A 13,139-nucleotide genomic window follows, 5' to 3' on the forward strand; every position below is an offset into this window, starting at 1 on the left:
TTGACTACTTACCACTGAAATCTTTTTCATATGCAAAATTAAGTCAGTGAATGGTTTTAGAAATGGATGCAACAGACTTCTCTTTCAAAACCACCTTTTTTATATTGTTGAACATGAATTTAGCTTCAGTCCTTCCATCTTGGCCCAGAGTTTACCTTCTGGGCCTGCCCTTGGAGGGCTACATGACTATCCCCAGGTGCTGGAAAGAACAAGTCAGAGGACAAGGGCTAATATCCCCTGCTAATCGTTGTTTATGGTACAGTTACATTGTCCTTGAGATAATGGCTATTCCCTTGAAACTCCCTTATGCCTTCAAAATGCCAAATATTTTCCTGCACCCCAGGATATAAGGGCCGCTCTCCTTACCACTTTGTAGCCTTTTGCAATAACCACTCAATTCTGCTTACACGCTTCCCACTTGCCTGCTTGCTCACTATAAAAAGCCTTAAGCCCTTATACTCGGGGCCGCACATTTAGAGTTCTGTGTTAACTCTGTGCGGTCCCAGCCAGCAATAAAGACTCCCTTAATTTGATTTCGATGGTCATGAGTGGTCTCTGTGTCTCTCAGCACAATAGTATTTTCTGAATCACAAGTCAAAGTGGTGTCATTTAAGACAGCACTGGGTAGGGGCGCCTGGGTGGCTCAGTCGGTTAAGCCTCCGACTTCGGCTCAGGTCAGATCTCACGTTCGTGGGTTCGAGCCCCGCGTCAGGCTCTGTGCTGACGGCTAGCTCAGAGCCTGGAGCGGCTTCCAGTTCTGTGTCTCCTTCTCTCTCTGACCCTTCCCCTCTCATGCTCTGTCTCTCCTGTATCAAAAATTAATAAAACATTAAAAAAAAAAAAAGACAGCACTGGGTATGGGGGGGCGGGGAGATAGAAAGAGGAAGGAGAGAGAGAGAAGGAAAGAGAAAGAGAGGAAAAAGAAGAGAGGAAGAGAGTGTCTATAGATGGTATAGAGGAGGAAAGATATTCCCACTATCCTTCTAGGTTTGATAGTTGGATCTATGAAGTAAACTGAGATGAGGAAGATTACCAGGAGAAAAGATATATAAATTTATTAATTTTTAATGTTAAATGCACCAGGGAATGAATACCCAAAATAGGGAAAAAGGAATGAATACCCAAAAAAGTAGTGAGATATAAGAGCTTATATATGGTCTTTTTGAAAATATATACATTTTTAATAGGGGAAGGGAAGGGAGGATTAGACTGCTGAGGGAGGAATAAATTGTTTTTAGGAAAGAGGAATGGGTCCTTAGAAGACTACATGGGAGACATGATAGTTTGTGACAGCTTTCCAGTCTTTCCTGTGATAAGAGCCAATTTACTCTGGTTGATGAAACCCTAGAAGAAGAGATCTGTGACAATTCAGTTCCTTTTGGAGGATCTGTCTATAGGCAAATAAAGGGAATTTTTGAAAGTTTTGTTCTGCATTTGCTATTTTTCAAGTACCTTCAGCTCAAAATAACTTACGCCCAAACATGCCCAAAACGCATATTTTAGGGTTGTATATTCTACCAGCCTTCAAGGGCAAACTGGCCTGTCCACAGACTTCTCATGCTACCTGGGTAGGGTCATCCATTCTAGAGTTGGTCTTTAGAAATTGCAATGACAGAGGAACAGTTAAGATGGCAGAGTCGTATGGGGACCCTATGCTTGCCTTGTCCCTTGAACATGGCTAGATAAATATCAAAGCATTCTGAACACACAAGAAATTTATCTGAGGAATGAGAGAACAAACTGCACAATTAAAGGGAGAAGAGACTATTACATGGAAGGCTATATCCCTGATTTGAGGGAGAAAAAAATCATGGGTGTTGAGGAGGGGAGGGAGCCCTGATCACAGAGAGAGGAAAGGAAGAGAGATTGAATGAGAGAGAGCAGCACACAGGGGATTGCACAAGAAAAACACTTCCCCAAAATCATTAATGAGGAAAATGAAAGGGGCTGATTATCACAGGTTTTTAAAAAGCAGCAGAGTTTTAAGACAGAAATTTTAGAGTTCCACACTCAGGCAGGTGTGGAGGCTGGCAGGCTAAGCAGTATTCCTGTAGAGAAGAAGGGCAGAAGCCTGGGAGCAGACAGTGTGGTTTAAAGATCACCTGTGTTTCATTAGGGGAGACAGTTCCCATTGTTGGGGTGCAATGCCTCTCAGAGGACAAAAGAGTGGGCAGATACCACTGCACTGCCCTATTCCTTAGCATAAGGAACCTGCTTTTTGTTGCACATTCCTGTGAACTCCAAGCCTCTGCGCATTTGTGCAACTGCCCTTCTGGGACAAACTGGCACTGGCCACAGAGTGGCGAATCCCTCCCCTAGAAGATCATGATGGGTCCATGCTGGATAGGATCCCTAAAATTTAAGTTTTGAAACTCAGCCAGTATGCATGAGATAAAACAAAGGTCACTGTGCCACTGGAGGCACAGATGATCCAGACAGAGTAAAAGCAGGGATCTGAGAGATGCTAGAGATACACAAAGGAGATAGGTCACTCTTTGAGGGCTTCCTGGACACCAGCAGGCAAGAACTTCCCTCTGCAGGGATGAGAGCAGGCTGACGCAGTTTTTATCCCCTGCCCATCAGCACAGATGGACTTCAGTGAACAGCACAGCATCTACAGTGGAGGCTTGAGCTGCTTACATGGAGCCCCACCCTCTGTGCTTTTCAGGAGCTGTTTACACGGAGCTCCACACCCTGTGCTCTTCAGGTGCATATTTACTATGGCAAGTGTGCCCGAGAGCCAGAGCAGCAATGTGCCCCTCCCGCAGAAGACCAGCACAACCCGCCTGCATGTACCAAGTCTACCAACCAAAGAGTGCTTCAAAGTTTCAGGTCTAGTGGAAATAGGATCGGGCTAATTTTAACAAGCAGACCAAGTACACCTAATTAAAATTCAGCACACACTGGATAAGGTCCAAACACTACCCACTGAGGGAAGGAAAATTTCTGCAGAGGACTGATCTAGGGGGAAAAGCAGCCAAAACACAACAGCAGATTGCACATACCATACATCAGAGACACTTCCTAAAACACCAGGCACTGGAAAGTATATGACCTCTTCTTAATAAAGCCATTTATCTCAAGAACAGAAAACATAATAGGCTTTCCTAACACAGAAGAAGTCAAAGACAGAAAAATGCCAAAATGGAGGAATTCATTCCAAAAGAAAGAACCAGAAAAGATCATGGCCAGGGAGCTACTCAAAACAGATATAAGTAACATCCTTGATCCAGAATTTAAAACAATTATAAGAATACTAGCTGTGCTTGAGAAAAGCATAAAAGACACCAGGGAGTCACTTACTGCAGAGATAAAAGACCTAAAATTGGTTAGGCTGAAATAGAAAATACTATAATTGAGATGCAAAACTGACTGGACATAATGAACACAAGGATGGAAGAAGCAGAAGAACAAATAAATGATATAGAAGATAAAAATTATGGAAAATAATGAAGCTGAAAAGAAGAGGGAAATAAACATATTGGATCATAAATGTAGACTTAGGGAAGTCAGCTACTCCATAAAGTGTAATAACACTCAGGAGTCTCAGAAGAGAAAGGGGGCAGAAGGTTTATTTGAACAAATTATAGCTGAAAACTTTACCTATCTGGGGAGGAAAACAGACATTCAAATCCTGGAGGCACAGAGAACTCTCATCAAAACAACAAAGCAGGCCAACACCAAGATACATTCTTAGTAAAACTGATAAACTACAGAAGTAAGGAAAAATCATGAGAGAAGTAAGGGAAAAGAAATCCCTACAAGGGAAGACAAATAAGACCAGCAGCAGACTTATTGGCAGAAACATGGCAGGCCAGAAGGGAGTTGCATGAAATATTCAACATTCTGAATGGGAAAAATATGCAGCCAAGCATACTTTGTATACAACAAGGCTGTCATTCAGAATAGAAGGAGAGAAAAGGAGTTTCCAAGACAAACAAAAACTAAAGGAGTTCGTGAGCACTAAACCAGCCCTGCAAGAAATATTAAAGGAAACTTTTTGTGGGGAAAAAAAGACCAAAAGCAACAAAGATAGAAAGGAAGAGAGAAAATATCCAGAAACAATGACTTTACAGGTAATACAATGGCACTAAATTCATGTCTATCAACAATTACTCTGAATGTAAATGGATTAAATGCTGCAATCAAAAGACCTAGAGTGTCAGAATGGTTTAATAAAAAAAAAGACCCATTTATATGTTTCCTATAAGAAACATACTTTAAACCTAAAACATTTACAGACTGAAAGTGAGGGCATGGAGAAATATTTATCACACAAAAGGACATCAAAAGAGAGCTGGAATAGCCATACTTATAGCAGACAAACTAGATTTTAAACCAAAGATTATAACAAAAGATGAAGAAGGGGACTATCCAACAAGAAGACCTAATAATTATAAATATTTATGCCCCCAACTTGGAAAACACAAATGTGTAAATCAATTAATAACAAATATGAAGGAACTCATTGATAATAATACAATAACAGCAGAGGACTTTAACAACCCATTTACAGCAAAGGATAGATCATCTAAGCAGAAAATCAACAAGGAAACAATGACTTTGAATGATACATTGCACCAGATAGACTTAATAGATATATTCAGAACAATTCATCTTAAGGCAGCAGAATACTCATTCTTTTAGAATGCATATGGAATATTCTCCAGAACTAATCACATACTAGGTCACAAATCAGGTCTCAATAAATTCAAAAAGACTAAGTTCATACCAGGCATATTTTCCAACCACACACTATGATACTTGAAGTCAACCACAAGATATAATTTAGAAACACCACAAATACATGGAGGTTAAACAACATCCTACTAAAGAATGAAAGGGTAAACCAGGATACTAAAGAAGAAATTTTTAAAAATTCATGGAAACAAATGAAAATGAAAACATGACCACCTAAAACCTTTGGGATGCAGCAAAAGTGGTCATAAGAAGGTGTATAGGAATTCAGACCTACATCAAGAAGCAAGAAAAGTCTCAAGTGCCTGTGTGGCTCAGTTGGCTAACTGTCCAACTTCAGCTCAGGCCATGATCTCATGGTTCATAAGTTTGAAGCCCACATTGGACTCTTTGTTGTCAGCATGGAGCCTGCTTTGGATCCTCTGTCTCCCTTTCTCTCTGCCCCTCCCCCATGTGCTCTCTCTCACAAAAATAAATAAATATTAAAAAAGAAAAGAAGAAGCAAGAAAAGACTCAAATACACAACCTAACCTTACACCTACAGGAGGTAGAAAAGGAAGGCTAATGCCAGCATAAAAAGGGAAATAATAAAAATTAGAGCAGAAATAAATGATACAGAAATAAACAAAAAAAAAACCAGTAGAACAGATCAACAAAACTAAGAGCTGGTTCTTTGAAATAATTAATAATATTGATAAACCCCTCACCAAGCTTATCAAAAATAAAAGAGAAAGGAGCCAAATATATAAAATCACAAATGAAAAGGAGAGATCACAGCCAACACTGCAGAAATACAAAAAATTATAAGAGATTACTGACCTGTCCGGCAGGTCAGTCAACGCAGGTCCGGAGGGAGGGAGGGAGTGAGAATTGGAGGGCAGGGGGACCCAGAGAATGGAGGCAAGACAAAGTCTCTGATCAAGCCTCACTTTATCGAGACCATGCACGTCTTATAAAGGGTAGAAGGCGGGCAGCTGACGTGAGTCAGTTGCTAGGAAACAAGGGCAAGGACTGCAGCGTCAGCACGCCGCCGGAGAGGCTAACAAGGCAGGCTTGGGAGGTAAACAAGAAGGCCTCAGCTGAAGGTGATAAGCAGCTCTGCTGTGCTGGGAGTGATAACGCAGCTCAGCTGTGCGGGTGGCTGATCTTGCAGGTCAAGGCACAGGTCTTTTCTTCTGACAGCTCTTCTGGCAGCTCCCTACAGATTACTATTAAAAATTATATGCCAACAAATTGAGCAATCTGGAAGAAATGGATAAATTTTTAGAAACATAAAAACTACCAAAACTAAAACAAGAAGAATAGAAAACTTGAACAGATTGATAATCAGCAAATAAACTGATGAGTAATCAAAAACCTCTCAATAAACAAAAGTCCAGGGCCTGATGGCTTCCTAGAGAAATTCTATCAGAATCTGTAGAAGAGTTTATTTCCTAAACTGCTACAAAAAATAGAAATGGAAAGAAAACTTCCAAACATATTCTATGAGGCCAGCATTCCCCTGATTCCAAAACCAAACACTCCATTAAAAAACAGAACTAAAAGCCAATATCCCTGATGAACATGGATGCAAAAATTCTCAAAACTAACAAACACCTAGCAAATAAAATCCAACTGTACGTTACAACAAGTATTCACCACTACCAAGTGGGATTTATTCCTGGGCTACTGGGGTGGTTCAATATTCACAAATCAATCAATGTGATATACTATAGTAACAAAAGGTAGGATAAGAACCATATGATCCTCTCAATAGTTACAGAACAAGCATTGGACAAAGTACAGCATCCATTCTTGATTAAAATCCTCAACAAAGTAGGAATAGAGGGAGCAGAGCTCAACATAATAAAGGCTATATATGAAAGACCCACAGCTAATATAATCCTCAATGGGAAAAAACTAAGAGCTTTTCCTCTATGGCCAGGAACAAGACAGGGATGCCCACTCTTATTGTTATCTAACATTGTACTGGAAGCCCTAACCTCAGCAATCAGACAACAAGAAGAAATAAAAAGTATCCAAATTGGCAAGGAAGTCGGCAGACTTTCACTATTTGCAGACAACATGATACTCTATGTTGAAAACCCAAAAGAATCCATCAAAAAAATTGCTGGAACTCATATATGAGTTCAACGAAGTGTTAGGTACAAAATCAATGTACAGAAATCGGGACACCTGGGTGGCTCAGTTGATTAAGCATCCAACTTTGGCTCAGGTCATGATCTCGCTGCTCATGTGTTCAAACCCCACAGAGCTCTGTGCTGATAGCTCAGAGCCTGAAGCCTGCTTTGGACTCTGTGTCTCCCTCTCTCTTTGTCCCTCCCGTTCTCATGCTCTGTTTCTCTCTAGCTCAAAAATAAGCAAATATTTTTAAAAATCTGTGATGACCCCTCAGAAAAAGGTGACACTTAAAATATAGCTTTGGAGAAAAGCAGTATGCAAAACTATATAATGATTAATAAATGATTACTATAGCTCTAAGAAGAATGCACATTGTTATGTCTCTCTGGGAAAGCAGCTGATTTATGACATGGAGGCTGAGCAGCTGGGAACGCCTGGCCCGCTCAGGGTGGAACACTGCCCATTTCTTTTGTGTTTACTCCGCTTCCTCAGAGACCATCGAATCTGATAAGACTCATTGATTATGCCTGCTCAACCATAAAGTACATGCTTAAGCAAGTTCTGTTTTTCTCATGAAAACACTCTCTAAACACTCAAACAACCTTGAAGTCTTTACTGATTGATCATTCCTTCTACAAAAGATATGGGAATGAGGAGTTCTTCGGGGCCACAGTCTCTCTGAGCTGTCACCTCCTGCTCCCTTTCTCTTGCAGCTGAATTGCTTGTGTCTCATTCTTCTCCTGTGTGCCGTTGAGGTAAGCGGGAAAATCAATGTACAGAAATCTGTTGCATTTCTATATACCAGAGTGAAGCAGCATAAAGAGAAATCAAAGAACCCATCCCATTTACAATTGCACCAAAAACTATAAGATACCTAGGAATAAAGCTAACCAAAGAGGAAAAGATCTGTACTTTGAAAACAGTCATGGATTGGAAGAACAAATACTGTTAAAATGTCTACAGTACTCAAAGCAAACTCCACATGTAATGTAATCCCTATCAAAATATCACCAGCACTTTTCAGAGTTTGAACAAACAATCCTAAAATTTGTATGGAACCACAAAATTCCCCAGATAGCTAAAGCAATCTTGAAAAAGAAAAGCAAAGCTGGAGGCACCACAATTCTGGACTTCAAGCTATTATTACAAAGCTGTAGTGATCAAGACAGTATAATAATCACCCCCAAACAGACATTCAGATCAATGGATCAGAGTGAAAAACTCAGAAATGGAGCCACAACTATATGCTCAACTAATCTTTCACAAAGCATGAAAGAATATCCAATGGAAAAGAAGACAATCTTTTTAACAAATGGTGATGGGAAATCTGGACAGCAACATGCAGAATGATACTAAACCACTTTCTTACACCACACACCAAAATATATTCAAAATGGATGAAAGACCTAAATATGAGACAGGAGTCCATCAAAATCCTAAAGGAGACAATAGGCAGAAAACGTCTTTGATTTTTGGCCATAGCAACTTTTAACTAGATACGTCACCAGAAGCAAGGGACACAGAGGCAAAAATGAACTATTGGGAATTCATCAAGATAAAAAGCCTCTGCACATGGTGGGCCTGGATGGCTCAGTTGGTTAAGTGTCTGTCTTAGGTTCAGGTCATGATCTCATAGTTTGTGAGTTTGAGCCTTGTGTTGGGCTCTGTGCTGACAGCTCAGAGCCTGGAGTCTGCTTCAAATTCTGTGTCTCCCTCTGTCTCTCTGTCCCTCTCCCACCCGTACTCTGTCTCTCTAAATAAATAAATAAATAAATAAATAAACAAACATTTAAAGTTTTTAAAAAACCCTTTGCACAGCAAAGGAAACAATTTGCAAGATATCTGCAAATGACATAGCTATCCAAATCTAGAAAGAACTTATCAAACTCAACACCCAAAAAACAATCCAGTTAAGAAACGGACAGAAAAATAGACATTTTTTCCAAAGAAGACATCCAGATGGCTAAAAGACACATGAAAAGATGCTCAACACCACTCATCATCAGGGAGATGCAAATCAAAACTACAATGAGCTGTCACCTCATACCATTCAGAATGGCTGAAATTAATAACAGTGGGATGGGAAATGGGTATTGGCGAGGATGTGGAGAAAGGGGAACCCTCTTAGACTGTTGGTGGGAATGCAAACTGGTACAGCCAGTCTGGAAAACAGTATGGAGGTTCCCCAAAAAGTTTGAAATAGAATTACTCAAGACCCAGCAATTGCACTATTAGGTATTTACTAAAAGGATATAAAAATACTGATTTGATTCTAATTATGAATAATAGCCAAATATGGAAAGAGTCCAAATGCCCATCAATTGATCAATGAATACAGAAGGTGTGGTGTATATATACAATGGTACATTACTCAGCCATCAAAAGAATGAAATCTTCCCATTTGCAATGACAATGGATGGATCTAGAGAGTATTATGCTAAGTGAAATAAGTCAGTCAGAGAAAGACGAAGTCATTTGATTTCACTCATATGTGGAATTTGAGAATTAAAAAAAAAACAGATCAACATAGGGGAGGAAGAAGAAAAAAAAGAGGGAGGCAGACTATAAGAGACTCTTACCTAGGAAGTACAAACTGAGGGTTTACAGAGGTGAGGTAGGCAGGGATGGGCTAAATGTATGATGGATGTTAAGGAGGGCACTTGCTGTAACAAGTACTGGGTGTTGTATGTAAGTGATTAATCCCTAAATTCTACTACTGAAACCAATATTACAGTATATGTTAACTAACTAGAATTTAAATAAAAACTTGAAAAAAAAGAAATTAAAATGGTAAATATACCCAAATTTGATTGAATCACAATCTCAAGAGGTTCATTTATCCATTCTTTCATAAAGGAATTAATGTTGATTATTGTGTCATCCTTTATGCTGTGTGCTAAGGATACAAAGGTGAAAGAAAAGACCCAATCCTCGCTCTTATGGTGCATATGATCTATATGTATTGTTATTTTATAGTGATAATATTACCATCAATGAGTATGCTAGATGTTACCCTGAAAGCACATTACCTGGTTCTCAATCAGGTCAAACAGGTATAAGATCCTCTCCCTAACATACCTTCCAGATTAAATGAGAATTTCACGTTCTTCAGCTTCTTATAGATGCCTCACAGATCAGCTCAAGATGGTCAAAAACATGCCTCTCTCTGTAGAGCGAATGAAATAACATTCATTAGATGTCTGCTTTCTGGATATAATATTCCAATCATGTCCTTCTGAGATTACCTTTTGCTGATTTTTAAAAATTTTTTAAACTTGAGAGAGAGAGAGAGAGAGAGAGAGAGAGAGAGAGAGTGAGAGAGAGGGATAGAGAGAATCCCAAGTAGGCTCCACACTGTCAGCCCAGAGCCCAGCTCAGGACTCAATCTCACAAACCTGAGTGAAAATCAAGATTCCAGTGCTTAACTGACTAAGCCACCCAGACGCCTCACTTCTTGCTGATCTTGGAGTTCGGGCAGTCTCAATTTTTTTTTCAATATTTAAGACATGCAAAAATATATAAAAAATATTTCAGCAGGCACAGGACTACCACTATCTAGTTGCAGAGAAAAATAACTACCAATGCATTTAAATTCCTGTTTCATACGCCTCCCTACTTTTCCTTCTAGAATGAAGCACTACCTTTAAGGTGGTGTGCTATCACTTCATTAAATACATGTTTAATTTCATAATGTGTGTGTATATATATATGTATATATATATAGATATATATAAGCAAAACATAATTGTTTTGTATGGTTTTTACTTTAAGTACTGGTATCACACTATACTTATTATACCACAACTTATTATTTTGAATGAACATTATATACCTAGAGATGAAAATTCAGATAAACTGTAAGAACATCTTCAAATTTACTATATGTAATCAATAAACCTTTCGCAATTGCTTTAGCATTTAGCAATCCCTATTACCCCAACAGTATATGAATTCCTGTTGCTTCAAAATTCATTCCACATTTCGTATTGTCCCCAACTTAAAATTTGTTGTGACAATCGGTTTAAAAGTGAATCTGATTGCTGCTTTGATTTATATCTCCTTGTTAATTAATGAAAACCTTTTCCTACGTTAATTGGCTATTTACATTCTCCACTTTTGTGAGATGCATATCTGTAAGAGTGTAAGTTTCATGAATAGAAGAATTTTGTATCAGTGAGTAATGTCTAATACATTGTAGATATTCAATATACTTTTGTAAAATGTTTGTCTACAAGTATATATAAATTGATTGCATATTGTAGGGAAGAAAAAAGTTTTCCTTGAACCTCTTACTATCCCTGACTAGGTCTGAAATTTAAATGAACAAAAAAAGATTAACAGGAGAAAAAGCATACAAATTTAGTTAATATAAATTTTACATGACATCAGAACCTTCACAGGACAATGAAGACCTGCAGAAGCAGTTAGACCTGAGTACTTTTATGCTAGGTTTGATTGAAGAGTGGACAACGGAGGAATATGATAAATTGTGGAGGTTATATGGTAGGTTAAGGAGGATGAGGTAACACAGTAAACTGCGGGACATTTAGCAATCCCTGTTTGTTGGCATTCTCCTTGGTGTCCCTTTGTCTTTGGAGATAAGGATGCTCCTTTCCTCTGGGTATAGGGAGGGCACCTCTCACATGAGGACTTTATGACCTGTTTCAGGGAAGAAGGGTAAGGGAAGGAGGAGAGCAGAGTAACTTTCCTGCTTCTACTGTTTTCTCAAACTCCTTCAGCTTAAAATAGTCTGTATGTCAAATTGCCATATTTTGGGATGGTATGTCCTAAACCTCATCCATATCAATATCTTTATAGCATACACTTTTAATAATTATCTTTTTCTTAATGATCTGTTAGATATTTAATATGTTTTGAATGCTAATCTTTTATAGGTTACATATGTAGCACATACCTTCTTTCAATTTGTGGCTTGCCTTTTCTTTTCTTTTTTTTTTTTTTAAAGTGACTTAGTGCACAGAAGTTTGCCAGAGTCCAGCTCCAGCAGATCCAGGGCTCCCTGAAGGATGGACAGTGTCAGTGAAAGGGAGTGAGAGAGCCTCGGTTTCTTTCTGCTCACCAGGCAGGCATCTCTGCACTGGCCAGAGAGTCAGCTTTATTTATTGAAAAAATGTATGGGGTACAAAACAGAAGTGGCAATTAGACAATGATTTCTGATAACAAATTCTTTGGTATGTAAAAATTTCCCAGAATATAGATTGGTAGAAGACTTACACATTATTTTTATCAATAGAGATTGAAGTAGGTGACTAGATATTTATCATATGATGAAGGAAGTTTAGCATTCAAATACAAAAGCATGTTTTTAGCATAGCAAAGGCAAGAGTTAGTTCTTTTGTGAGCAGGGGTCAATGGCCTGTTTTTGAGGGGAAGAAAAACAGATTTTCTCAGGAAATGTAACATCTGCTTCTATAATCATAAAGAAGGAACTCCTGTAACAAGTTTTTTCATTAGGTACAATTCACATATTTTTAGCATGAGAAGGCAAATCACTCCTGATATCAGTCAGTCAGGTGCATTGGGGGCCCAGTGCTCAAGCAGAAATTGAGTGGGGGTTGAGTGGGTGTAGACGCAGGTTGCCATCTGATGGTGGGAGGCCTTACAAACCTGCCTTACTTCAGAGATGGCTCCCAGCAGAAGTTTTTCATATTAATACAGTTTTCCATTTAATATGTAAAAGTCAAGGATGGATATTACATGCTCTGCTAAGGGAAGGACATTGCATTTATACTGTCTGCTCTTCAGTTGGGGAAAACTTATTCGCATAATCCTATCTAACAACAAAAGAAGGAGAAATATAGTCTCTGGCTAGGCAGCTCCATGCCTCTTCCCCTTAGAAAAGGTGGGGTAAGATTGTATGTATGTACATATATAAGTATATATGTATTATAAGTAGGCTCCATATCCAACATAGGGTTCAAATTCATGATCCTGAGACCTAGAGTTGAATGCTTCACTGAGCCAGCCAGGTGCCTCCTCTTTTTTTTGTTTTTATCTTTGTTTTTGTTTTAGGGGGAAGAGATTTTATTTTTTTATTTTATTTTTTTATTTTTTTAATGCTTTATTTTTGATACAGAGAGAGACAGAGCATAAGAGGGGGAGGGGCAGAGAGAGAAGGAGACACAGAACCGGAAGCAGGCTCCAGGCTCTGAGCTGTTAGCACAGAGCCTGATGTGGGGCTTGAACCCACGAACGTGAGATCTGACCTGAGCTGAAGTCGGAGACTTAACTGACTGAGTCATCCAGGCGCCCCTCGGGGGGAAGAGATTTTAAATGTATATTCTACAGTTTTACTTTCC

General features: G+C 39.0%; 1 long non-coding RNA gene across 3 annotated transcripts in view; it reads right to left on the reverse strand.

Moving 5' to 3' along the window:
- Window positions 1-13,139, reverse strand: part of LOC115305600 — a 159,787-nt gene that overhangs the window by 9,877 nt on the left and 136,771 nt on the right. For all 3 annotated transcript variants that reach the window (XR_003914877.1, XR_003914876.1, XR_003914875.1), the window contains one exon: window positions 9,898-9,985. This is a non-coding gene — a long non-coding RNA (uncharacterized LOC115305600). The remainder of the gene's footprint in view (window positions 1-9,897; window positions 9,986-13,139) is intronic.

Source organism: Suricata suricatta, chromosome 10, assembly GCF_006229205.1.
Source record: "Suricata suricatta isolate VVHF042 chromosome 10, meerkat_22Aug2017_6uvM2_HiC, whole genome shotgun sequence".
In the NCBI taxonomy this organism is placed as follows: domain Eukaryota; kingdom Metazoa; phylum Chordata; class Mammalia; order Carnivora; family Herpestidae; genus Suricata; species Suricata suricatta.